The sequence below is a fragment of the Brachycentrus maculatus genome, unplaced genomic scaffold (genome assembly GCF_059751285.1).
Source record: "Brachycentrus maculatus isolate JH-2025_06_01 unplaced genomic scaffold, ASM5975128v1 h1tg000238l, whole genome shotgun sequence".
NCBI lineage: Eukaryota > Metazoa > Arthropoda > Insecta > Trichoptera > Brachycentridae > Brachycentrus > Brachycentrus maculatus.
In genome coordinates this window covers 1,266,729-1,291,127 of record NW_028280989.1, presented here as the reverse complement: position 1 = coordinate 1,291,127, position 24,399 = coordinate 1,266,729, and the positions used below count along the sequence as shown (strand labels likewise).

The 24,399-nt window shown below is 29.6% G+C and overlaps 1 protein-coding gene and 3 non-coding genes across 5 annotated transcripts in view; 2 read left to right on the top strand and 2 right to left on the bottom strand.

Moving 5' to 3' along the window:
• The window catches only part of LOC148306554 (uncharacterized), a 459,678-nt gene that overhangs the window by 230,041 nt on the left and 205,238 nt on the right, over positions 1-24,399 (bottom strand). The gene's annotated exons all lie outside the window — the stretch shown is intronic.
• Positions 15,127-15,198, bottom strand: TRNAG-UCC (transfer RNA glycine (anticodon UCC)). The gene has a single exon. It is a non-coding gene; the product is annotated as a tRNA-Gly (tRNA).
• TRNAG-UCC (transfer RNA glycine (anticodon UCC)) lies at positions 15,359-15,430 on the top strand. The gene has a single exon. It is a non-coding gene; the product is annotated as a tRNA-Gly (tRNA).
• TRNAG-UCC (transfer RNA glycine (anticodon UCC)) lies at positions 24,084-24,155 on the top strand. The gene has a single exon. It is a non-coding gene; the product is annotated as a tRNA-Gly (tRNA).

Sequence of the window (24,399 nt, the reverse complement as noted above, 5' to 3'; positions counted from 1 at the left end):
TATTTTTGGAAACATGCAGTCATAAATATATAATCTTCAAAAATGATATATGTATATTGAGTATATTACATTAAATTTGATTTCGCAATATAATTTGAAATTATCGTAAGAAATGAAAAAATTCATGAACGATTCATATGGGATCATTTATTGCAGAATATATTCTCAGGAAATGCTTACCATACGTCACAGATGAGGAGGTATAATCATTTGATTTGAGAACTATCTGTACAATCTACATAAGGGAAATATTGGTTTTATAATGCGTTCCAGTCGTTATTGTCTTTCAACACTTTACAATCTACAGGAATGCGAAAATACGCATTATGCAAACTGTTCACTTACTGTCTCCAATCCAGGTAGATTGAATTAAAACCAGTGTTGAATTCCGTTGAAAAATTGATGCATAAAATGATACACATTCCTAGCATAATGAAACATGATAGATGATAACATCTGATATGTCTTGAGAAACACAGTAGCAGTTCATTAATGCGATATTATCAAACTACATAATCCAGGAAATGTGTTGTTTAATGTTTAATAAATGCAAACTCAACACGAGGCCACAACAAGCGTAGTTCTGTTTGCTTAACTTTCCATTTGCAAATCCAAAACATTCTTACGGGTATGAGAATAGACAACATTCTTACTACTTGAGATATTTTAGCCAATTAAAAATAATATTCGCATTAATCTATATTTTTGTGACGAAACCTAAAAGTTATGTATCAGTGGTGGTAAACAGGACTTTTATACTGAGAAAGCGATATTTTTGTACTCTGATGTTCATCAACGTTGGTTTTAACCAACCTTTGTAAACCAAGTTATTGTAATTTTCATGACATATCGCTCACTCCTTTCAAGAACGTCATAAATCAAAAATCGTAAATTTTCAGCTGCGCATGTTTTCGGAATGCCCAGAAAATGTACTATATACCAGCAAAAGCGGCATATTTTTAACTAAATATTTACCCGCTATAGGGCAGAAAATGTTGTTTTTGTATTTTAAAGAAAAGGTATTGTTTAATATATTTTTTTAAAAAACTAAATATTTTTCAAATGAAGACAAAACCTTCAGGTTTTACCTAAAAAGATCTGTTGCACTGTAAAAAGTTCAATAAGTGGCTTGATATTTATTTTTAATACATTGTGTTATATTTTTAAACTTTAAAAACGTTCTCCTGAAAAATCAAGTTTTTTGATTTATGACGTTCTTGAAAGGAGTGAGCGATATGTTAAGAATTTGACAGTGTTTTTTCCCTAATATAACACCAGTTTTAATTATTTGTACTCAAGTATATCCTATTTTCAAATATTTTATTATTGTATCCACTTAGTCAATCTGGAATAAAAATTGATTATTATGATGATGATTATTATTATTATTATTATTATTATTATTATTATGTGTACCATACCATGATATGTGTACATGATGAGATTTATCTTTTTTTTTCACAGAACTAACACGACAGTTAATTTGTGGTTAATGGAAATAAAAAAAAATCAAGTAAAAACCATTGATATTTTACATGATTTTTTAACATCTCAATATACATACAAAGATGAAGAAGAATATGGAAGTCTAGGCATTTAATGGGCTTACGACCGTCATAGGCTTAGTTAAGTGATTACATTACATAGTGTAACATTCACCAATTCTACTTACGATTGACAACCACACTACTAATTGAAGATAATCCAAATTTGTAGATAAGTATTTGGCCACACTTAAAATGTTGTGAGGATTAATATTATTCACTTTTTGATATAACATAAATGTTTTGGGAAGCAGAAATAATATCACCAGAAAAGTTATCGACTTGAACGAGGCATGCTTTAAGTGATATTGCAAAAGGTCCTCATTATCGGGAGATGCAATCGAATCTGCATCAAAAGTATCTGAATGTCATTACTTTAACATGCTTGGAGAGAAAATAATAGTAATACGAAGCGGATGCTCTTTTGACTGATACTCTGATATGGTTGATTTATCCTTACGATATTCATCTTCGATTCAGATATCGGATGTAAAATAAAGATACATTTTAACGCAAGTAAGTGAAAACAAGTTATTAAATAACAATAATAAATGTTTGTTTACTGTAAGAATATGTTAATATATATATATATATATATTAATAATGTAAAGTAAGTGTAAATAATAGTTTTTATTAGTGTTATATAAGCTAATTAAAGAAATAATAAAAAAATTTAAAAAACACTATTAATTTACATCGAATAGGATGATTAACGTTTTTTTTATTGCAGATTACTTTAAGATGTTTATAAGTAAGAAACAATTTTATAAGAATAATTTTGATATCTTGTACCTACTATGGCAACAGTTTTAATATAATTACAAAGGTTCTTTGTTTCCTTTCACTTTTCTAATTAAAGGAGAAATGTACAAAATATTTGTACTTGTAAAATATTAAGTATTTAGTAAAATTTTAAATCATTATTCAATGAATAAATAAAGGTAGATAAAGAATATCATCAATATTTTGAAAGTTCAAAAAATATTTTATTTAAATATATTTTCAAGCGTCTCCTAGTATGTAAAATGATTCGGAAATCGTTGATGTTTTAAATTCGAGCATAAAGAAAACTTTTCGTTATTTGAGTAATGTGGTTGTCAGTTATGCGTAAAATGGTGAATTTTATACAGTGTATAAAGTGATCACTTGTCATAATGAATAATGCAAATAAGGAGATCATTATTGCATATTTTTTAACGTTCCTTGGACTGATTTTTTTCTATGATTCTATTATTTTTCTATGAATGCTTTTAACGAAATCAAACATCGCAAAATATTATTTCAGCTAGTTTTCAAAGTAAATCTTGTTTTGAAAATAGTGCGCATGTGAATATTTTAAAATCAGGGGCACGTGTAAGTGCTTTACAGGGTTTGGAAACATGTAATATTTTTATTCAATATCTCATATGTATTTACGCTCTCGCTTATTTCCTCTCGCAGACGATTTGCAATTCTCGACTTAACGGAAATGGAGCAAAACTCCGCAGACAAGCAATATCCTATGCAAAATCTCAAATCCTATAAAAGATATTATTACTTATTCGAGATTACTGCAATCAGATGCTATTATATAAAATGAAACAAGATTTCAAATGCATCTCGTACTGTATCGATATAATATGATCTTTTTTGTATCATTGTAAGTAATGTATTTATGAACAATAGTGATAATTTATCTATTTATACGGGTATTTTTATAATGGACATCAGTAACCTTTTCTTACATCGTAAGATAAACCAGGTAAAGAAATATGGCTTTAATTACTCCAATAGCTGAGAATATAATAGTTTAAAGAACCTTGCGATTTTTGAAAATTATCTTAACTTAATTAACCATCCAAAAGTTAACAGTATAAGTATTAGAACATATTTTACTAAATATTTCATCTCATTTTCGGACTCAATGTTGCCCATATAAGGTAATGCATTATATGAATAAAGCCATAATCGTCAATTATATTAAATAAATAAATATAAAGTGATCAGTCGGCAACAAAATATAAGGTGATCATTCTAATGTGTGAGTCGCCAGCCTAAGATAAAATTTGAATTATTATTAATTATGTATATACCTGAGTATTTCTTTGAACCAAATGATGTAAAGAACATCGCAATGGATCGTCGCTGTGTGAAATAGATTTCTACTTATTTGAATATCTGAGAAAGTATTAGAAAGAGATTAATTTGATAGGGCAAAAACGACGTAGGTAAAAAGCTTAGGTTGAAAGACATTCTTATATGAGAACAAGGAATTATACGTAGTAAATAAAACAGCAATGGCAAGAGCACTACATTTATAACAGTTTGCATAATCGTACTTGCACAACATAGTTTTATTAATTTATTTCATCATATAGATCAAAAAAAAAAAACAATTATGTGGTTTCACTTTTTGTGAGTTTTCCCATGTCGAGGGCAAAATTTACAGCATTCATTTATAAACATAATTTTAAAAATTGTTTACCTAATCAAATACGCCAAATGACATATTATATTTTATTAGATCTACGCACTTCCATTATCCATTTACGAATAACTGTATTATATTAGTTTTCAACTTTTAATGGCAGGCTTTAAAAGCAGGTTGCACAACTTTATCCTATAATATGGTGTCGGGTTGTGGTCCCGTGGTTAGTGTCGCGAACACGAACAGTGTCACGGTTAGTGTCAGATTTTCCCGGTTCGAACCCACTCTACCACAATTTGATACATATTTCTAATAATAAGCCGCTTAGGGTCATAGAAATAGTATGAAATTGAAACATTTGTGTAAATAATAAAAACACAAATATTCTCTTTAAAAAAAAAGAATCGAAGAAATAAAATAATAATTAATTGAAATACAATAATGTGTACGAGTCCCTTTTTTCTTGTTTTTATTTTAACAAACATATTTATAACATTTTAAAGACTATATTTATTACTTTGTCGTAGACTTCCCAGAATTACATAAGTATGAAGTAAACCCAAATAGGTTAAATAAAAAGAAGTTCTAACATGTTTTAAAGCAGCGGCATTATACATACCCCAGAACGTAAATAAGTCAGACAGTTACAAAATTAAGCGGCGTAGTAAGACGGCGTACGTAATCAAACATCGCAACGACTCCTCGGATTCCTTCTAGACAAAATAATACTGTGCAGTAAATAGTTAGGAGACTGAGATATACCGTATACAGTGGAACAAGACCTCTCTCATACCAACGAGACAGCAGTTGCAGTAATACAACTGCAATAAGTACTATTCAATTTACCGGATGCCCAAGTACTTGAATCTTGAATAATGCGATAGGAAAATATATTGAATATTAGTAAACTACTTATTTTATGTATTAATTTTAAATCAAACACAGATTTTTTTTGATTCTACTAAGTTATATTTTACTAACAAAAACACAAAAATTTAATATTGTGACAATTGTTTCGCCTAGTAATGGCATTATCAAACGAATGACATTCTACTTAGTTATATTTTATTAACAAAAATACATAAAAATTAATATTGTGAAAATTGTTTCGCCTAGTTATGGCATTATCAAACGAATGAAACTCTTTTGATAATGCCATAACTAGGCGAAAAAATTGGAACAATATTAATTTTTATGTGTTTTTGTTCATAAAATACAACTTAGTAGACTCAAAAATCTGTGTTTGATTTAGTATTAATACATAAAATAAGTTCTAATAATTAAACGCCAAAACAATAAATAACTACATATTTTCTTAAAAGCATTTTGTAACGATATAATAAGCAGGTTTTTATTTAAAAAGATACAGAAAATACGATAATTTTTGGCGTCTCAATAAAGATGAAGAAGTTTGGGTATTTACGGGGCTTACGACCGTCATATGCTGGTTAAGGTTAAGTTGGTTAAGGTTAAGCTGGTTAAAGTAATCACTTTACACACGTGTAACATTCACCAAATATTCATTCAAGTATTGAGACACACTTAAAATATCGTAAGATAATATTTTTTGCTGTATTATACTTTTTCATTCGAGCGGTTTCGAAATACCATATTTGTGCGTACATATTAATTAATGAAGACATTAAAAGTAGAGATATATCGTAATTTTTAATTGCTTTTAAAAAAATCAAAAGTTTTTAAAACTATATTATGTAGAATTATTCAAAGTGATCAAAATAATTAAACCATTGAAATTGGTTTAATTATTACCATTGGTTTAATTATTTAAACCATTCAATAATTAAACCATTTTTTTTACTTGTGATTGAGTCAAATATAACCGAGTAGTAAAATACGTCCATCTTGATGGACCCGTAAGTGATCACTCGATACATTGTGTAATAAATATGATTTTACCCATAATTAAAGAACCATTTTAGTAAAATCAGAAAAAAGTTGAAAATTCAATAAAATAAACAGAACCTAAATCAAAATAAATTTTGTCACAAAACTCTTTTTTGATGAGTTAGAAGGAAACGGTTATCTCAAATGTTCAAAGAACTGAATGCAAGTAAATTTTCAACGTGTATCCTTTTGTTGGTAAGAAGTGATGGTTGTAGTATCCGTATTTGAAATACAAGAGTTTAACCAAAAAACAAAGGTTAATTTTTAACCCAATTAAAGAAGATAAATTGTATAATTTCTCATTAAAAAAATTAAGACAAAGCTTTTATTAAATTTTAATGATAAAATAATACGAGTAATAATGAATTGCATCAGGAAATTTCGCTAATGAACATGTCAACTACCATAGTATTACATGAAAAAATGTCAATAATATAACATTTTAAGTAACATCAAGAAATATTTACAATACAACATGTCAACTACCATAGAATTACAAATTATACATACAAAGATGAAGAAGAAAAATAAGTCAATGAAAAATAAAAGTTAAAAGAGAAAAATCCAAAATTTAACTGTCTTGGAGTGTGAAAAATAAATGAAAAGTGAAGTAAAGATAAGTTTATGTAGCTAAACTGTAGGAAAAAGGTGAACCTTACATCATCTCACAATTGAGGCATATTGAGAGATCAAAAAATATTTTTTTCCTTCGATGGGGAAGTTAGAATGGGGACATTTCTCGTAATTAATCACCTGCTCCGAGAAGAGAAGAATGATATATCGTCTCGCTAAGTAAGTTTCGTGTCTCCTTCAGGCTCTAGGAGGCTTCGAATTGATTCTTTCCATGCCTCTCTACTGTATCCTAACTTGATTTTCTTCGTGGCGTGAGACAATGGCGGGAAAAAACAGATTGGTTGGAACACTAAAGAAAAGCGATGAGAGATGAAACGACACAGAGAAGAACTCGTTTAAGTTTTTCAATTTAAATATTTATAAAAATAAAGTCTAATATTATATAAAATAAATACATCCAATATACTAATTATGCGCTTTCCCATATTGTTTTTGGTACACATTTTGTATGTTTATTTAAAATTCAAACAAAATATAACAAAAAAATTAAATAAATATGCGTTTGCAATTTATTCGATACTCAAATAATTTTAATTAGTTTGTTTAAAAAAATGTTTATATATTTTTTGGATTTCATAAATCATGTCTTTACTAAAGTCAAGAAGATATGTATAATTTTTTTGACATATCATCAAAGATGAAGAAGAATATGGTAGTCTGGGCATTTACGGGGCTGACAACTGACATAGGCTGGTTTAAGTGATTACTTTACACACGTGTAACATTCACCAATTCTACCTCGTCAGCCCCGTAAATGCCCAGACTTCCTTATTCTTCTTCATCTTTGATGAGATGTCAAAAAATGATATGAAATTAACTCCTGTAATTTGAGATAATCCAGATTTTGTAAACAAGTATTTGGACATACTCAAAATGTTGTCAAGAAGATATCTTTATATTTAAGTCCCCAAATACCTTGTCATGTATATCTGCGTGTATAACTATGAAGTTACTATTTTATTAAAAGAAGTGGAATAAAAAAGTCCTAATAATTGAAAGGTTTGAAATCTACTTCGGGCCTGAATCATTCCCGAGACTATTCTTTCTTCGAATGAATTTCCTGAAAGAAAAGAAGAAATATCTATCTTCACGTGAAAAATGATACTATACTGATTCCGACATCTCAACTTGGCATGGAAATAACAAATAGAATTCGGTCGGTTTATTCAACTTTCATATAAAATATACACGGATATTTTAAAACGTCAGATTTATTTATTTTTCAAACGCAGGGAAAGTTTTCAAAGAGAATTCTGACGTTGAAAAAATCATGAAAAATGTCATACAGTTTGTATGTACGATTGTATGTATAATATGTACAATTTTATACACAAATACAATATTTTAATAATCGAGAAAACGATGACGATAGTTTTTAATCAAATAAAGGTAATACATATATTGTTTACAACATTTTAAGTGTGTCCAAATACTTGTTCACAAATCTGGATTATCTCCAATCATAGGAGTATTTTTCATATTATTTTTTTGACATCTCATCAAGATGAAGAAGAATATGGAAGTCTGGGCATTTACGGGGCTGACGACCGTCATGATCACTTTACACACGTGTAACATTCACCAATTCTAATCATTATTGACAAACACACTACTAAAATTCTTGGAAGTTCTATATATATGGTATACGAACCAATTTTGAAACATTGTTCTTGAATCACTAGAACTTCACTAGAGACATCTATTGGTGAGATGATTTACAAATAATTTATTATAATTGTTATCTTATCATGATTACTTTTTGGTACAGTTCCTAGTTGGGTCAATAGTCAACATAAAAAAATGCTTATTTTCATACAGATTATATGTTACTCTGACAGTCATTTTAAACGTTGAAATATAACAATCACCATACTATCATATTATTTGTTTACAAGATAACGCTGTAGGGAACAATACAGCTATATGCATTAAAAGAAGAAAACGGTTAAAATAAAAATTGGTGTTGATAATATTTTTAAATTTTTAAACGTTATTTTTTTTATCCCAATGGACGAATTAGCGTTATATTTAAATGCAAATATCAATAATTCGTAATGATAGTGACTAAAATCACTAAAGGACGGTTGATAATTTCATAGATTATGAACAAAAAATGAGTAACTTGGAAAATATGTAATTTAAATTGAAAAACGATGGTAACTTCAAAAGTGGGCAAAGTAAAATACTATATCTTCTAAGTGGTTGTACAAACAAAGCCGGAATCCGGATTGATTAAACGAAGACCGATTTTTAGAAAATAGAAGAAGAAAAAACTCAAAACGCCGTTTGCAGTGACTGGCCATAACGCCAAATAGTATATCTACGTAAAAAATAATGGGTCTATAAATCCTAAAGCATTTTGATCTTAATGTGGTATCTAAACCTGCATCGTTCAGACGTACAAGAGAACGTAAGAAATGGTACAATACTCTAGCAACACATAACGATGGTCCATCAGAGATTACCGTTTTTCCTTTTAGGATTCTGTGGCGGTAACGAGCGCCAATAGGATTTAACACATCCAATATAATGGCTCACCGCAAATCCCTTCAATCAATCCAATGATCTATGTGACCTAAACGATGCGATGTACTCAAAATGCTGCCTCTTCGTGGGAGTATGTACAAACGGTTAGGTCGATATTTACGGGTAAAAATGAAAGTGAAAAGGTTTTATCAAATATTTCGTACAAACAACTCAAGGTGCATCAAAAATTCAAGGAATGACGTTTTGCTGAGGCTAAATACCATGATAATATATATATATATATATATATATATATATATATATATATATATATATATATATATATATATATATATACTCAGATGCATATTCCACACCCATTTATCATTGGTGCGTTTGTGTTATATTCGAGTTAACTATTTTAAAAACGTTTGCACAAAAGTTTTTCTATGCTGAATTGTTTATTTTTTTACATGTAATCGTAATATTTTTCTTGCTTCCAATCATTTTTCGCTATAAAATGTTATTTTTCAATAAATATTTTAGTGAAAAATAACATTTGTTTTGACACCCGGGAAATCGAGCCCAGGACCTCCAGCACGGTTGCCAAATGTACTGAACTGTACATCGCGGAGGCAGACAATATTTGTATCAGTTACAAATATTAATATGTATAAAAAGCACCAACTTGAACAAATATTCAATTAAATTTAAAATTTATAAGCAAAAATATCAAATTTATGGACGTACATACATATCACAAGTTTTTTTTTAAATAAGTAATTAAATAGTTTCACACCTACCCTGAAAATCACCAGTTTATAGAAATTAAATAATTTTATGTAATGAAGTCGTGATACCTAGAAAAATGTGTATTTAATATTCAAAACCAAATATAAAATATTAATGTATTCATTTTCACAGCGTGCTACTTTTTTAATCAAACATATATATATATATATATATATATATATATATATATATATATATATATATATATATATATATATATATATATATATATATATATATATATATATATATATATATATATATATATATATATATATATATATATATATATATATATATATATATATATATATTTATATATATTTATATATATATATATATATATACTTGTAGATAAAAGTCGCACCCTGTGCTACACGTATTCCTCTGTGCATGGTGTTATGCCTTACGAGATTTATCACACACAACAATATTTAAGTTTAATGCTATTCAAAGATATCTGTCAACGCTTATCAAGTACGTGTGTTGTGATATGATATAATACTCGCGTACCGCAATATATCGCAGTCAAGTAGTAGTTAATACCGCCTCCACAATATGTCATATTAAACTTAAGTCATACGGCATTAACCGCGTAATAACGCACAGAAGGCCTGAGGCACAACCGCCATGTATCAATATTTACTCAGGATTTTCTTGAATAGATAGCTACAGAAGCCTATGTTGACAAACGGATAATAAGCTACTTACATAGATGCAGCCTTCTCTCGAGGGGGTGCGCGGCCCTAAGGGAAGGGCAATTACAAAAGGTTTCCTTTGCAAATATTGATAATTTTATCAGACATCTTTTCCGTCTGGACGTATAATAGGATGAAATATGCACATGGGATGAAAGATATAATGTACCATTCATAGCTGCGGGATGTTTTGTATAATACATAATATATTTTCAAACTCATTTTGCCGACAATAGCATCGTTATTAAATATCAGAAATAAAAGATAATTTATACTGTGTTCGTATTTGTTTCTGTTCATATTTGTACAATATGCGAGTTTAAATATATATAAAAATGAAATGAAACCCTTAGAATAAAATTAAGAAAAAACAGTATCAAAATATGAGTACAATCAAACATATCATACATGACGTTTGGTAAAGGACCATTCAAGGTAAAAATAAAGCAATAAAGCGATTAAGCTTGCTTTCTTATTAAATGATGAAATTATATATAAAGGAGCAATAAATAATTGGCTAACGGAGGTAGTAAGATTTGAAATACATCGTATCATTCGGCCATATCATGATTACATGAGTCGTGATAAACAAATAACTAACTAATAACTTAATTAACAAGTATTACAAAATATGTCATCGGTACAGAAAACCCAGTGAATACAGTATTGTAAAATGTCTATAATGAAAATAAATAAACAAAACTTTTAAAATAAAATTGTATTAATACAGAGATATAAGAAAAACTAAGTATTTTTTCTTAAATGAAATGCTTTGCTCTGCATGAAATAATATATGTAGTATTGTGTCTAGTTGTGGTGAATTATATGCATATTATTTTTAAATAATTAGAAAAAGCGGTGTGTTAATATTATGTTTAAAAAAGTATGTGTAAAAGGAATTTTACGCTTAACAAAATCACTTCAACAAAAGCAAAATGAAATGGAATGTCGAAATCGTTTTCCAATATAAAAGTAAATATTTTACCAGGTCTTATGAAGGTACGAGTACACACAAATTTTAAAAGTTTTGAAGTTGCGTCATAAAATTTACGATGGAAGTATCTCGCTGGGCTGAAAAAGTTTTGCAGTTATGCGATAAACAACACAACAATATGAATATCAATAAAATTTCGAAGAACGAACGAGTTTATTGAATATAACTGTTATAAACCATTTGGAATTATACAATCGGAATATATAATTTTGGTAATGTTAAAAATCTTGAAAAACGTTTTTACTTTTCGATTAAGGTTTACTCATAAAACAAATTGTTCTTCTTCAAACCCTTATCCGCACCCCAATGGAGCATAGGGCACTGCATCATATAAACGCGGTGTTATCTTGATCGTTAACACATGAAGGATGGGTTATCAGCCCTTTGCTTCAGGTACCAGTCCAGGGTAATATTGAACAAATATTAGAGGAAACAATCACTAATATTCTCAATAAAGGGTCCGCCAAATAACTTTTTTTTTTTGAAAATGCTATAAAAAAAAAACTTCGTAGCTTCGGCTGTGTGGCACGTAGCGCCGTCCTGTTGAAACCAAATGTTGCCAATATCCTCCTCTTCAATTTTTGTGAACAAAAATCCGTTCAACATGGCCCGATAACGATCGCCATTGACTGTAACGGCCACTCCTTGCTCATTTTCAAAGAAAAATGGCCCAATTATGCCTCTGGACCAAAATCCGCACCAAACAGTGACTCGTTTTGGGTGTACCGGCTTTTCAATGTATGCGTGCGGGTTTTCTGTGCCCCAAATACGACAATTTTGCTTGTTTACATACCCGCCAAGATCAAAATGAGCTTCATCCGAAAAGATGATTTTTTTGGCAAAATCGGCATCTTCTGTAAGTCGATCGCAGGCCCACTCAGCGAAGCGAAAACGCATTGGATGGTCAGTTGGCTTCAACTCCTGAACCAATTGGACTTTGTATGGCGTCATACCAAGGTCTTTATGCAAAATTCGTCTCAACGATGTCTCCGAAATGTTCAATTGTTGAGAACGACGGTGAATTGATGTTGATGGCGCTTCACGCACACTTTCTGCCACAACATCGATATTCTCGGGTGTACACACTGTTTTTGGCTTTTCACGCTTTGGTTTATCGATGAGGATGCCAGTTTCTTTCACTTTTTTCACAAGATAACGAACATACGGAGCTGACGGTGCTTCTCTTCTTCCAAAAACCGTACGCAATTTTCGCACACATTCTGCAACATTACCATGATTTTCAAAGTAATGTCGCAATATTTCCCAGCGTTGTTCAAGCGTATACACAACCATATTCGCTCAGCGGAAGGATAAAACTAATTATCTGTCAAATCAGACATGAGCTAAGTGTTACCATTCACGAAATAAGCACTAGTTGAAAAAAAAAACTTTAGATGGCGGACCCTATATTATTAATATTTAAAGCATTTACTTTGTGGTTAGTGATTTTTACTTATTTTGGATACAATTTTTTTAGTAATATTGTTATATAACCACACGGTGAGTAGTTAAACTAATATAACTAATATTGTAAAAAAATAAATAAGTAAAAATCACTAATATTTATTTCCCCCTGGGAATCGAGCCTGGGACCTCCAGCACGGTAGCGAGCGTGCTGACCATTACACTACGGAGGCGGACAAAACCAAGTTAGGCAATAAAATCCTGATTTTTTTGGCAATCTAATGATATTTTTCTCAATATTATTAATATTTTAAGCATTTACTTTGTGGTTAGTCATTTTTAGTTATTTATTTTTTAACAAAAATGTTAATAATATTAGTATATAACCACTCACCGAGATTTTTGTGCCTACCAGTTTCTAGACGTACCAACAACAGGACAATCACAGCTGTGTTAGTGATTGTCCTGACGAAGAGACGGGTACGTCTCGAAACCGGTAGACATAGAAATCTCGGTGAGTGGTTATATACTAATCTAATGATAACTTACTTCCTGAATTTCATATACTAAATTAATAAGCTTGTTAGTGCAATCATATCAAACATTTAAATAAAATAATTTTAAAACATTACAAAAGACGTAGAAGAAATACGAGTATTTATTAAAAACAAAGATTTCCTTGCGGCTCTTTTGAATGTTTATTGATTTAACCAATTTTAATGAAAGTTATAAATTCACAATGAAACTATTAATAAATACATTTTGAAATAAACGCATAAGCGAGGGAATTATAGAAACTTAATCTAAAGTTCTGAAACTGAAACAATAGAAGAACAATGTTAGTTTGTATCCATCAAATTAATTGGTGTTATTTATTTAAGTTATACACGAATGGAATACTGAAAAACAGTCGCCAGTGAAAAATCCTGAGAGACACCGCAAGTAATTTCCAGAGGTCATAATAAACGAGTATTGTAAGAACGATTTGATATATTATACTTAGTCACGATTTTATCAAGGGTGAAACTGTGTCAATGTAACAGGACATTAATATTTATTTGAAGCTATCCTAGAAAAGGATATTTGTTTGAAATTTAAATTAAACTTTTTAAATACCATTATGTTTTAAAATCTATTGGGATACCGTACTTCACATACGGTGTTTAAAAATGACGCAGAATACAACAGAAACACGTATCACAATAGATTTTATGAAATACAGTAGTGGTATTTACAAAGTAACATTTAATTAATAATTAATTTCCTTTAATTATCTTTGATCACGTTTTATTAACCTTCTTATATATTAGGCCACATATGAGGTACTTAAAACATAAATTAAAAATGAATAATTTCACGCATGTTGGCAAAGCAGAAAAAATTTAACCATAAGTAAATTTAAAATAAATAATAACCCGGTCAAATACGAAAAGCAGTAACGTGTTTCATTCAAAAGATACAAAGCCTTATTTAATGCTGTCAGTAAAAATGTTTTATGTCCATAGTGCAACGAACCAGGTCGTACATTATTCATTTTAAAAACATAACATTCTGAGACCGGGGAAATTAACGAGTCCCTTGCGATAGAAGAGGGATACAATTACTCTAAAATTAATTACAAAGCATAAATAGACTCCCATAAAAAACGAAGCTCTTTTGCGTTCTAGATGAAATCCAAATAGAATGGGGATAAATTGTTGTAAATCAGCCTTAAAAGGTTTATTTAAAAAAATAACCATCAAAAGACTTTAAAAAATCTGTTAAACAGTGAAAATCGAAAAAATACATTTAAGCACACTCAGATAGCTACATAGATAGATAAGACTTAGTTATAGATACTAGATCTTCAAGCCTCAGACTGAGTATGTACCTCCGTGTTTAATACACGAGGAAAGATTTTTTAATAACGCAGCTTTCATGAAAATAACATAAAATTGCATTTAGTATACTTATATTGTGTATTTATTACTGAAATACAATCGTCTTAAGAACAAAGTATAATTTATTGATATCATAAATGTGTACCATTAGCTCTTATCAAGGATACTATAAGGTGAGTTGATATGGTTTGGATATGTGTATTGATAAATTATACCTACTTAACGTTTTTAAAAGGTGAAACCCGATAAGGTAACTTTTAAAAGGATTGATGATAGTCGTAAGATAGGGAATAAAGTAGTGAAAATAACTGCGTATTGACCAACAAAAACAATAAATTTATTAAGACGCACAAATTGAATATATTAATGATCGAAATAAAAAAAAATATGCAAAAAATTAAAGTGCGACGGCCGGGAATCGAACCCGGATCAACTGCTTGGAAGGCAACTATGCTGACCATTACACCACCATCGCTCGATGCTTTAGCCGACGATTCTATCGAGTTTGTCTAATGGCACAGATGCGCTCCAATTCTCTGTCACGAAATTATTATGTAACAATTTAGAGTACTTTAGAGAAGATCGACTTAACAATTTGCGACTTAAAATCGTGCGCGAAGACGAACCTCTCACCGGCGATGGTGGTGTAATGGTCAGCATAGTTGCCTTCCAAGCAGTTGATCCGGGTTCGATTCCCGGCCGTCGCACTTTACTTTTTACTATAAATTATCAGTATCTTATTTTATTTTAAGCCATGAATTGTATTTTTTAACAAAAAAAACATTATATAGGTATCTATATGGGAACATCCAAGAATATAAGTATACAAAAATAAATATCAAAATATGATATTAATAATTGTTATTAGCACTTTTTGATTTATTTTCCCATTGAAATAATTTTATACGTATGAAATTCATGATAATCAAAATTAAATAAAAGTTTTTTTTTTGTTAGGAAAACTACATGATTTTTTATGATAAAATAATATATGATATGTGTTTGCTGTAGACTCTTTAGTGCAGAGTCATAATTTGTTACATATATGCAGATAATTGAAATATCATCCTTTTTATTACTACGACAAATCCTTTTTTTCTCTTTACAACAAAAGAGTCATAAATACAAATTTAATTGTGTTAACTGTTAAGTTCCAAAGTAAAACCAATTTGTTTTTAACATATAGTTTTTTAATTGTTGGGTAATATATCCAAAATTAAACAAGGTTATTGGATTGAATTCTACTTTTATTTACATATATTTGACAATACGTGACGCGTTTCGTGTCTAAATAAGAGGAAACACGTCCTTTATATGTAAACAAAATTCAATCCAATAACATTGTTTGGATATATTCCCAAAAAAATTAAAATGGAATTCTACCAACTGTCTGCAGTTACAATAAATGTTTTAATTGCTTATTAGACTCAGTAATTATTCACCCTATGGATGATATGTAAATATAATATATATTACAGGTGTCTCAACCTGAGATAAAGCATCTCTCATTTTTATACGAAGGGAAGTCTGAGCATTCCAGAACTTCCATCTTTTTTTTGTATAAAAAAATCACACAATATGCTTCGTCTTATGATGAGACACCTATAATAAATATCTAGATTTCGTTGTTAATGAGCAATTCCAATTTAGGCAATATAAAACGTAATGAAGCTTTATGGTAAAATATTTTCACCCGATTAAAGCAATAAATTTCGAATCAACGAATGTAATCAGAACGGGGAACGTTCGTGTTTAATAAGCGATCGAATGCCCTTTAAACTAAATCGGTACCACGATACATCAAAACCGTCAACTCTAAGGCAAACGAACGCATATTCCGAGGCCGTAAATAGTTACCAGCGTGATGCAAGTACTGCACCCAGCTGACCAAATACAAACTAAATGCTCGTGAGGAATTTGATCCTATACTCCCAGGTGTAAGGTTGATTAAACAACATTATGTAAATCAAATTATGAATATGGAGTCTTCATTTAAATAACATTATCTTTGAACAAGTGAATGCCGTTGAAATTCAAAGGGGTGTTTTTGTAAAAATAACTCTTTCCAAATTTCTATTTGTCACAATCAGATTATTTATATCACTGTTTAACAGACTATTGAAAATAATATCTTCTATGAAAAAGTCGATGTTTTTCTTTTAATCGCTAATGAGTCTTGCAATAATAATACATTAACGCATAGTTAAAATCAAACCTCACAAAATGATATTTTTAACATATCTATTAAAACAGTGTGGATATCCAATATCTATTTTTTATTTACCGGTGATAAAATTAATAGTGTTTAATAATTGTCAACATAAAATTAACGTTCATTTTGAATAAAAAAATTACAGTTCGCAAATTAATGAATTACTTTAATATTATTTTGTTTTTATAATAAAACTCAAAACACGATTCTAGGTAGTATGAGTATAATTCCTTAGCGCAAAATAGTAGCAAATCAACTAATATGGACACAAACAAACTTGAATAATTATTGAAATAAACTTACATCCGAATTGTGTTCCCACGCCGGGTCTAGCACAGATATCCATTTTATTTTTTTGGAAAATCCGTATGCACCAGAATAATACAATACTTTTCTATCACCATCCGTAAAATGTTTGTATATTTACGATTTTTTTAGACAAATTGACATCGCAGATGAATCAGCTGTCACACAACATGATTCAGTAAAATTTGTGAATTCAGTAGAAATCGTGTTTTGATTTATGTGGATGCATCATGGAATTCGACTAATCAATAATTCAAAATTAAATTATATAATAAATTTTTGAAATTAATAACGAAAAGTAAAGATACGTACCATATTTGAACGTTCGATAATATTGAAATATAAAGTACTGTACTTAAGTAGATCAACAATACAATATAAGACTAGGTATTATTCATTCGAACCCTTATCCGCACCCCAATAGTGCATAGGGCACTGCATCATATAAACGCAGTGTTATCTTGATCGTTAACACACGAAGGAAAGGTGATCAGCCCTCCGCTTCAGGTACCAGTCCAGGGTAATATTGCATAAATATAAGAGTGAAAAAAACACTTATATTTATAAGACCCCACCTCTGGGAATCGAACCCGGGACCTACAGAACGGTAGCCGAGCGTACTGACCATTACACTACGGAGGCGGACACTAGGTATAATAGTTCTTCAAAAGCAAGATAAAAAATTATTGGAGCTCCAGTAAGAATAAAGCTTGCAGTATTTTGTACATACGTAGGTACGGCAGTATCAAAAAGGTTACACGGTTCTCGTGATTTTTCGCTACCTCGTAAATATTAATCTCGCTTGGGAGTAACACTTTACTCAAGATTTGAGGAATGATTCATAGCGGAGTTGCTGCACCAGCGCCTGATGTACCAGCGAATCGGTTAAGAATACACTCCTTAAAAGGAGAAGGCGATCGCTGTTGGGGGTATCTGGATATTGATTTATCAGAAGGCAATAATTGAAGGCGCAGACCACACAGATATTTCCATATTTCTCGCTCATACATACTTCATTTGCATTTTGCAGGGAAGTATTTCAAGATACTAAATCATTCTAGATAAAACAAAAAGAAATGAAACAGGCATATTTAAATCTTGAACTTATTTATTTTTTTACAAAAATGTTAATAAAATTAGTATATAACCACTCACCGAGATTTTTACGTCTACCGGTTTCGAGACGTACCCGTCTCTTTGTCAGGACAATCACTAACACAGCATGCAAACAATACTACCCTTCACCACCATAGCACCATTTACACACTCAAAATAATTGGTGCTATGGTGATGAAGGGTAGTATTGTTTGCATGCTGTGTTAGTGATTGTCCTGACGAAGAGACGGGTACGTCTCGAAACCGGTAGACGTAAAAATCTCGGTGAGTGATTATATACTAATTTTATTGACATTTTTGTAAAAAAATAAATAAGTAAAAATGACTAACCACAAAGTAAATGCTTTAAATATTAATAATATTGAGAATATAAATCTTGAAATTCACAACATACGTATAAACGAAAGCTTTCTTTTTTTCTTTCCTATAGCATTATTTTTATATTATTTTTTGACATCTCACTATAGATGAAGAAGTGGAATATGAAAGTATAATAAAAATAACTCCTAATTGGAGATAATCTAGATTTGCGAAAGTATTTGGACACACTCAAAATTTTGTAATTTTTTTTTAGATTGCACTTTTCTCAATCTCAATAAAACGCAAGAAAAACAGTGCTATTGTGTTTACAAAACACAATTATTTAAATATTTACCTTATTTATGATTTGGCAGATTCATGGGCATAATATATCATTCAGGGGGTACGTTTTCTTGAAATAAAAAAAGATTGTTTTGGTTTTCGATTTTGTTGTTTTGTGTGAAAATAACATAACAATAAAATAAAACAAGGTATTTACCTGTTCTTTAAACCATTGATTTAGAAAATTATCTTAGAGTCTGTAACTAAAATTGCACAATAGGAAGTTTATGATTATTATTATACTCTAAGAGTCAGGAATCGAACCCGAGACGTTTTATTTATTACTCAATACAATCATCACGTAAAATATCGTAAACTAAGTTATATTTATAAGAACAAGGGGTACAATATTATTGAATCACGATTTTCATCAGATAATGAATGTATGAAATTACGTTCACGTGAGTTATTGATATATTTTACCGCTTCCAAACATGGAATGTTTTCAATACCCGATAATAATGATGTTTATGATCTCCATGATCTTCAACAGAAGTTCTCAACGTTTCGGTCCCATTGGTTCCTCGGAGATGTAGTATTTTTCAGATGTCTACTATAATTAGTGTCGAAGGTATAACAAGACGAAAAAGATTACTGTCGTTTTTTTTGTTTCTTTTTAAATACTTTGGTATCATGAAACCTTTTAGTTTCCTCTTAAACAAAAATCTTGATGTTGAATATGCCTATCATCCGAAATCATAAAATTTCTACTAAAGTATTTGTTACTCTTGATCACCCTCCAAAAGTTTCAAAAAAACTACTGAAAGGAAGATAATACCCAGGTTGGCAATCACTGGTCAAAAAGTTGCATGATCAAGTATCGTGTATATCATTATGAGTTCGACATCTGCGGTACAGACAAAAATACATTAAATCACTTAATTATAATAAATTTCCAGTGATCTACCGCGTTGATGATTTTTTTAAATGAAAAATAACACATGATATCAATATTTCGGGTGTATTTTAAAAATATTTTTAAAATTATAATAATAATGTTAAATGTAAATTTCATTGAGATTAATTAAGCATACAATGTTTACACTACCATGTTCCTAGGAAGCCTAATTTTTAAATCTAAATCAATATCACAAAAACGTTTTAATTTATCATTTCACAAATGACATTCTGAAATAATAAATATAAATATAAATACAAAAATATGTACGAAATAAATTCTCAAAAATTTAGACGATGTTTTTTTTAAAAATACGAATTACTAACAAGGAAACAAAATTGTAAAAATAAATGTATCTTTTGTTCGAATTTAAGGTACTACATCTAAAACAAATAACGGCTCCTATTCAAAATATGTTTTACAAAAGTACATCATTTACAAGGATGTGATTAATTCAAAATGTTAAAAGTGTTGAGCTACGGCCATATCTATTGAACACCGTTATTAGACAAAAACTTTTAACCTTGAGGTCTAAACTACATCCACATGCGATCAATATAAAATAATTAGTCGATTAAACAAACGATGTCCCGTATACCGGAGGTACCTAATTAATTAACAACCTCTTTAGGGTACGAATTAATTATATCCGAATCGATTGTATTTCAAGCTAGACGCGTCATTATTCTTGTTAGTGCGTTTTTCCCAAAGATGGTTGTGGAATTGGAATATAGTAATTCAATATCACATACGTAGATACAGATCAACAACTCTACATGACTGACATTACTGACATTTGAAATTATTAGATTAAATTGAAACATTTCAAAACGCACAATCATTTGTTTATTTATACTTCATTAAATACATGATTACAAATTACAATTTTGCGCAATGGTTACAATTGTGAGCTTTTCCGCGCCGATGGCATATTTTACAATACTTATTTATAAAAATACCTATACGAAGGGTTTTTTGGTGACATACAATCGAATATGACTATGAATTATGCCGAATGATGCGATTCATTTAAGATTTACCCACCTCCATTATCTATATACGAATAAATATTTTATCAGAAGTTTATTTTTTATTGACTTTATGGATAACGAAAGCAGGTTGTACAACTTAATAACATAATAATCAAAGTTTTTCCGACCATGTGTTAGGATTTGTTTGATGTGTTTCTGTGTGTTTTGGATCTTGTAATTAAGTAGGTAGCAAATAAGGGAAACAACTTTTTTAAAAACTTAAAATAAGTTATAAATTATAATAACAACATGTTTATATTTAAAAAAAACGTTATACTTATTTCTTCAGATATTATAAATATTTTTGGATTTGCATTTAATTTATAGAAATCCATTTTAACGTATGTATTAAATGTTAAAATCAAACACTAACTTTTAGAGTTTACTTAATTGTATTTTATCGTTAAAAACACAGAAAAATACAATTTGTGTTGATTGTTTCGCCTTGTTTTGGCATTTAAAGACAAATTGCTCACTCCTTTCAAGAACGTCATAAATCAAAAAACTTAATTTTTCAGGAGAACGTTTTTAAAGATTGAAAATATAATACAATGTATTAAAAATAAATATCAAGCCACTTACTGAACTTTTAACTGTGCAACAGATATTTTTAAGTAAAACCTGAAGGTTTTTTTCTCAATTTGAAAAATATTTAGTCTATTTAAAAAAATAATTGAACAATACCTTTTCTTCAAAATGCAAAAACAACACTTTCTGCCCTGTAGCGGGTAAATATTAAGTTAAAAATATGCCTCTTTTGCTAGGAAATAGTACATTTTCTGGGCATGCACAAATGAAAATTTACAATTTTTGATTTATGACGTTCTTGAAAGGAGTGAGCGAAATGTCATTAGTTTTTTAATTTTTGTACTAAAATTTGTCTAGGTATTTATTCTGAATTTATTACTGTATTATGATAAGGACCTCGTTCCACGTCAGGATGTACTCATAATATCGGAATTTGCATTCGGTGCATCCTTGTATTGATATAGCGATACGTAATACAATATCACGAGGATAAATTAATCTTTAGACACGTTTATTGTATACACAAGATGTGAGAAACTAAATATGTAACGGTGAGAACACGTTACATGATACGAGTACATACAGGAACACCTTCAAGACAATTATTTGTCGTCTGAATTCAGCCGTATATTTGAACATCCTCGTATGAGCACGTTAAGTAGGCCTTTTAATACCGCAGACAGCACCTGAGCTTACATACATACATGTATACGTAAATAAATACATTTGCGCGCAGACGTTTATATCTATGCACAATTCCGAGGGACTGTACGTATTGAATATTTTATACGATTGCTGTAAAAACAAAAATTCACGCCATTTTGAATCCCAGAAATGTTAATTTGTTTGTTTTGTCTTGTTTGTCTTGATGAATACCCTGTGGTCAATTTGAAGTATTATTTTACTTTACAAATATTGTCGACTAATAATAAATAATAAACCTATGCAAGGCGAAGAACTTCATGAAAGATAAAATCATATTCAAAATTGTCACCTGATTAAACTCGTATTATTATGGTTCATAATTTATACTAGTGTGTAATTTATACAAATTTATTTTTTTCTTCAAGAGTTTCACATATAAGAGCAGTGTACTACGTACAAAGGCTTGTACGAGTTTGCAACACCCTTGTCAATGCTGCTATTCTCTTTTTCTTACATACATTTCCGTTCCGAAATAGCAATCCGTTGCAGTAGCCTATGTATCATTGGATGCTGATAGGGGTTGGAAAATTAAAAAAATGCTGAATGAAAGAAAATTAAAGTAAGCAGGAAATAAAACGTTTTTAAATAAATAAATAAATAATATGTAAAACCTTTATTTCTTTAAATCTTTTGTGTCGCGTGTTTTTATACATTTAATGCATCGAAACACGTGCGAAATATCACACAGTGTTTGATGATGAAGGTGATAATGATTTTAAGAAATAGTGGTATTCAACAAGCAAAGCTAAATTAAACATAGATGGATGTTCCTACAAAGTAACTGACGAATGAAAAAGTTACAAAAAGTGTGTCGAAATACTTGTTCACAAATCTGGATTATCTCAAATTATATCAAAAAGTTAAAAAAATAATAGTTACAAAAAAGTAAGGCTTTGTGGTTGAAGTGATTTTCTTTCAGTCGTTTATTTTACGTCAACCGTAAAATTTTCATATGGAAATGAGATCGTTTTCACCCGGGAAGTGCGAGTACTGGTAATAACCTGTGATTATTATTATACCAGGGATGAATAATGCATTTTACTCTTCACACAATGCAGTAATGACAGCGATTCACTCGAATTGCTTTCGTTTTCCATTGAAATGACATCGAACTTTGACACGGCAGCAGTGAATAATCTGAACGCAAACAGATCACAAGAGACGCACGTGGAATATTAACTGTATTATTAATGCACGAATCGCAGACAGAATACAAAGGTTTTAAGTAAAATATACAACTTGGTTTCTATACGTTGACATATATAAAAAATTAAAACTACAAATTCATATGAGATCTGTGAATAAATTTATTATAAAATTGCTAATATGTATATTAAATAAATTTCAATGGAATAGGTCCTATGCTGGAATTACAGATAAAGGATATAGCGTTGACTATTTGGTGTTGATAACTTTTACTTTACTTATTAACAAAAATAGTTATTCACAAGTTTAATTTCTTGAATTATTAACTTCTCGACTATACTGATTGACAATCGGTTCTAGATTCCGTCGATAAAGTCAAAATTTTAAATAAAAACCCAAATCAAATCGAAAAATAGTATAATAAAGCGTTTTTTATACTAAATAATACTATATTATGTTTGTAAAAGTGATAAGGTAATATAATACAATTCAGTAAAATCAATTTTTATAAATACATTAATATATCATACACTATTTAACCTCAATAGTTATAGTAAATATCAGTTCTGAGGTAGGCAGTATTGATTTGTTTTTATAAAATACAGCAACAACTTGAATAATCGTTTAAAAATTTAATTATATTTACAATCATAAAAAATTATAAAAATGACATTCATTCACATACCCGCAATTAAATAAATATTGAAATTACCAAACACCTGTGGAAAATTTCTTGCTGTTTCAATTATACATGTGATTTATCGTAAGAGGCACAGGCGATGGTGGTGTAATGGTCAGCATAGTTGCCTTCCAAGCAGTTGATCCGGGTTCGATTCCCGGCCGTCGCACGTTAACTTTTTTGTGTAATTTTGTGAACGGAATAAGATTTTTTCTGATTCAAGTACAGTTATATTATAACAATATAACTGTACTGTTAGATTATACGATCCGTAAAAAAATATAATATCGACTTTTTACCTATATATATATATTTTTAATTTGGCAGTCACCCCAGTGAAGGATGTTTCTGTCAGTGTCAAGTATTATTTTTATTTACAAACATAATAATAATAACAATTAATATAAAATTTC